Source organism: Lepeophtheirus salmonis, chromosome 6, assembly GCF_016086655.4.
Source record: "Lepeophtheirus salmonis chromosome 6, UVic_Lsal_1.4, whole genome shotgun sequence".
NCBI classification, from domain to species: Eukaryota; Metazoa; Arthropoda; class Copepoda; order Siphonostomatoida; family Caligidae; genus Lepeophtheirus; species Lepeophtheirus salmonis.
In genome coordinates this window covers 30,812,839-30,818,811 of record NC_052136.2, presented here as the reverse complement: position 1 = coordinate 30,818,811, position 5,973 = coordinate 30,812,839, and positions in this window count along the sequence as shown.

The window sequence follows — 5,973 nt, the reverse complement described above, 5'->3', positions numbered from 1 at the left end:
AGGCATGGGCAAATATTTCCACTTTGTTATAATCCAGGGTGTATCGGAAGGTGAGAAAAACCACGGAGATGGTTCTAGAATGTACTCAACTAAAAGATTGGGTCGTAGGAGAAAACGAGGAAATGAGAGACGTTAGCTAGAATTATGAGTTATGATAACTATAAAAAGTAACTTAGTGGCGTCTTCAACGAATTGTTAGAGTGTAATTTTCTTGCATGATAAAATAACATTTGAATATTTAACTTTATTTGTAATAACTCTCTTAATGGATATTTATCAAAAGTATGAATATTACAACTGCATATATTCATTCAATCTAGTCTACTATATAAAATGAGAATACGGTTATCACTTTATTAATTTGTAAAACAAACATTAAATAAATTCCTTTGTCAGTATTTACTTCTTTCAATTAATTGATTTACAAAATAAATGTATTACATGAAGGACCTACAATTTTGTAGATAACATCATTTTTAATATTCTCATTAAGAAAAGGATATTTTGTATAAAATACGACATACCCCAAAAATGAAACATGACATATATGGGCAATGCAAATCAAATGCACTTCTTATTTGGTAAAATTATTTATAAATCGATAAAACCACTCTAGGATTTAAAATCTCATTTAAAAAATAGTCATATTACATAATATTTCACTTAATAATTCATTGTTTTTATTATTTACTTGTTAAAGAACTTGTCAAAAAGTATATAACTTACTCCAAAATAAATTCCAACTCTGACACCTTAATTCCAAAGCCTCCTACTGCAATTGTTCATATATGGAAATCGTTGAAGTAAATAATATTATATTATAGGTAGGACATATGTACGACGTACGTACATAGGTACAGAATGAGTCTCATTTCTTTGTTAACTTTAATTTATGTACATTTGTATTTCGACCACACACGACTTCATTTATAGGAGAGTTATGTAGTACATTGTATACAGAGTATTTAATGTAGCAAACAGCTTGCAGTCGATGAATATAGAAATAATATTAGGTCAACTAGTTATTTTAATAATAGAAGAGCTCGTTTAAAATAATAAATATTATATAATTTACTACCAGGATAACTAAAATGCATTTTGTATTAAAGTACACTTGTTTTTATGTTGACATGTGACAATGTGCATTATAACTTGATACATTTACTAAATTTTTTTAGTAAATGAAATTAGAAGGAAAAGTGTGTAAGTTATGAAGGTACATTTTTAGTATTGGTAGTCGATACATTTTGAGTAATCATATTAAATATGTATATCTAATGATTTTATAGCGACTACAGATATCTTTGGTAAAAAGATATCATTTAAAAAGGCTTTAAAGGGTATGAATTAAAATACTTGAACCTAAATGAATTGATATTGTTAAACAAGGGCGTCCTCAAGGTTATACTAAGGGGTGGGGGCTTGGTTTTTTGAATTTTTTGAAAAAAAAAACCAAAAAAATTGAAAATTTAAATTTTTTGAAAAATAATTTCAATAATCCATAGCTATTCAATAAATATTAAATTTTTAGAAAAATAATTCAGAAATCTATATTTATTCTAAATAAATTAAAATTTTTGGGAAAAAATTTCTCAAATATAGAGTTTTAAACAAAAATTAAAATTTTTTGACCAAAAATTTCAATTCACAAAAATGTTCACAATATTGGCAAAAAATTAAATTTTTTGAAACGTTTTAATTAAACTTAAATTATTAAATTTTCTAGTAAGAATCAAAATACTTGAATTGGGAGGGGGGGGGATATAGCCCCTCCTCTTGTAGACGCCTCTTTAAAGGACTAAAGGGGAATAGCAGGCAGATAAAAAAATCAACATAAACTAGAATGGGAATTGGGCACTCTGTAGATCGAAAACCTCTCCTTAAAATCATATCTCGACTGATGAATCTAAATTTGTAGCAAAGTTATGGTATTGAGTTACCTTGGCCTCTCAAAATTTAATGACCTTTTAAAGTGATCATTTACAATCTTCGTACCAGGTTTGATCAAAATCGATCGGTAACTTTTGCCATAATTCTGGTGACTATCCAACAAACAAGAGCAAAAACATAACCTCCTTTGAACTTCGTTTGCAGAGTTAGGTTATTGGGGGAAAAAAATGAGTTCATACAACCTATTACACCGACTGATGCAAAAAAAATTAAATAATATAGTGGCTTACATTTCGTTTTATTATGTTAATTTCATAACTCACTAAAAAAAGATATTATATAAATCTAAATTTACTGAATAAATAAAAAAAAATTCAAATTTTTCATACTTAAGTGAACTTTCTAAAAATCATTATTTTATACTATAGACTTAAATAATACCATAAGGAATTAATAAATCTAAATAACTAATTTGAATTAAATAAGATCGATCATCAAATTGGTTAGGGTACAATTCGTACGTTTGATGACATTGATCCATAATTTCCCTCCATTTTTGTCTTTCTAAAAGGTGAAAATTTTCATGAACGAGAAGCCTCAATACTTTTACTCCATAGATGATCAATTTTTACAATATATTGCACTATACATGACCACTATAAAACAAATATTGCAATTACTGGCTAATTATATGAACTAATTAAATTAAGTGTTGGGATCACTAAATGGAACACATCCAACACCCTTCAAATATTGCAGTTGACAATTTGAAGCTAATCAAGAGTGATAAGGAAAAACATGATCTCCGTCTGCGGATTTTCCACTCTTTAAAAATAAACTGAATAATTATATGACATTGTCTCGAAGGAATTTGATTTAATGCAAACAGCTCCAAAACAGTAAACAGTTGATTGGGGCAGATTTGTAAACTCAATCATCTCTTTGGGGGTTCGCCCGGCATAGATGCATATAATAATGACCACACGGCGTTCATATTCGGAGGATATCTCAGGAATTTTGTTTTAATTCTTGTATAGTTTTGTCAGCTAAATCTGATTAGTACACTTTCATATATATAGATCTTAAGTTTGTCAATGTATTGAGGTCTAAAATTGTTCTAGATTTAAAATGCACTCCTTGATATGTATTTAAATATTATTATGACATTTTCATTTTACTAATATTATTTTAAATATAGAAAGTTTCTTTTCTTTATAGCAGTATTTCATTTTCCCTTTCCAAAATAAAGAACAGACAGCTGATATTAAGAAGGGTTTTCATTCAGCAAACCATAACCTTCGCTCCTGCCTTCACCTCGCACTATCCAAAAATCCCATCCCTACGTATAAATAACTCAACGCCAAATCCTTTGTTCTTCTCTCATCAGCTATAGATCAGTGCATCAAATGAAAAAAATAAAACAACCGAAGAAGGATAGAAATGTTAATGTCCAGGATGGTTGATCAATTGGACTTTGGAAATAAATGTTCTTCTTCAGCAAAGCTTCAAAAGAAATTATTCTTTCTTTCTACTCAGAGATACAAAGAAATAAGATATTTATAAGAAAGATCCATTCTAAAACCAAAGAATCGATAAAGATCTTTCGGTGGATCACCTGGGTGCTTCATAAGATATAAATCTGTTGAAGAGGTAAGTGATATAAATGAGTCTTACACTATCGAACCAAGTTTCTTAATTCTAAACAGTTAAACGGTAACTTAGTATCTCAATAACTTTGGTAAGGAATATATATTATCCCAAACTTTGTTATGGTACACGATTGATGGTTAGGATTATTATAAGTGATACTTTAAAAGGAACTAAAATTATGTGCAACTTTGAAGGAGAAAATATTTTTCTCCCAAGGAGAACTATTATGGTCTTCAAATACATTGATAAATTTCAAGAAGCTTTAGTTTTCTGTGAACTAGAGTTTTAATTAGTCCGAAGGTGAGACATTTCAAGTTATTGACCTGGATTTGTCGAAACCATGTTTTTCTCATGGTCAGTTATACGATGGATGCTCAAGAGTTGATAGTAAAAAGGGTTAGATCCTTAACACAAGACGGAAGTCCTAAAAATATTGTTTAGAGAGAAATCTTGTCGTATTAATCTTTGTAATTCCAAATATTTTCTTAAATTTTACGATAAAAACATTTTTTTGAAGTTTCTGTAAAACAGTAATAATTTTTAAATACATACTTAAATTTAAACATGGCATAATTATTCAAATATATCAAAAAAGTGATGTCCATGTTTATGGTGACTCATCCATGGTTACTCCAACCAGGCCTCTCATAACAAAATCGTGATTACAGCAATGAGCTTGATTTTGTGTTGACAGGTCACATATATTCAATATAAATCACATTGAGAGCAATATTTATCGATTAAGTGCTAAATTTATTAGATCCGGAATAAAATTTTGAGTGCGTACCCATTCTATTAAAATGGACCAATGGATGTAGGATGTATCTAGTATGCATATAATATTATTTTTGATTTATTACCCAGATATATTTTTTTCTACGTGCACTTATCTATGCATCATTTATGTAAGTAATTGTCTCACCTTCAATGTCGTGACCAATTTCATGCGTGTCTGGTTCAAAAACGTACTCTGAATAATAATGGGGGGGACTTCAATTTAAGGATTTTTTTACCCTACAAGTGAGTACGTCTAATATATTTTTTTTAATGTGGGTTTATTTATTTATGGGACCAGTGAATATTCGTTATACTGTTTTATTGTAGAATGCATATATACCTTTAGTATTAACAAGTTTTTATTTAAGCATGTATTAGAAATAATTATAATTATTTTATAGGAAATTCAAAAATTATGTAATATAAAAATGATGCCTTGGTAGACTTTTTTTTTTTTTTAAATTATTTTTTTAATAAAGATTATTATATTTAAAAATGACTCCCTAATTAAAAACTGTAGAATATATTACTGCCAAATCAAACAATCTATAAAATCCTTGTATTGGCCAACATCCGAAACTAACTTAGTGTATACATAGCCTAGATATTTGATAAATATTATTTACCCCATATTTTTATTATTATAATATATTACTGAGTTTTATAAGTTCTTTTTAGACATCTCAATTAATTTTTTTCTGTGAATATTACTCGGAATTAAAATATTTTTTAAAGATGTTTATTGATAAACTTAAAGTTAAAGTTTACGTTTTTTTTTGTGAGTTACTTACAGACTTCAACTGTGTTTATTGATATTAAAAATGCAAATTTTGTCTGTGTGTAATTATGCACGTAGATTCATAGATATTTATAATAACATCAACTCTTGCTTCCTTCAATCGGAAAATAATATTCTACTAAGGGAAGAAGGTCATTTCATTAAGTGACCATGAGATATAAATTAAGTATTCAGTGATTTAATCCAATTTGACTGAATTGAGTGAAATATTTGTTATTTAGCAAAAAAAAAAAACTTGCTTATTATCGTAAAAAAAGTTTTGAAAATGTAAAATTGATTCAACTTAAGAGCCATCTAGCGAGTCAAAAATAATGTCACCGGGTGGACTGTAAATAGTGCTCCATAATTGATAAACCAATGCAGTTTTAGGAAAAAATATACCAGGTGCGGTGAAAAAATCCTTACACTTCGTTTTTGCTACATAAATGTTGTGCCTTGACGAGATGGAAGAGACAAAAACTATTTATATAAAGGAATCCAGGACGACCGAGAGAAATGAGGAGAGAAAAGAAATAGAGAAATAAGGCAAGGATTGTTTAATAGGAACATGTATATTCTTATTAATACATCATACACTACTCTAATATATATATAATACATGGCTATTTATACTGATAAAAAGTAAAGACTGTACTTTAAATGCACATATATATACACGACAAGACTAGAAAAGTAAGAGAAATATAAGAGAATAGGAGGGAAGGAAAGGAAAGGAGACACAAATACATTACACCCCCCAAGCACCAAATCCATGCCAGTGCTTAACCAGGTTATGCTTCATAAATAGAAGCCTGTTTATTCGCTCCATCCATAACCAGGCGCGGAAAAACAATTTGTTCTTATATATATAATAATTT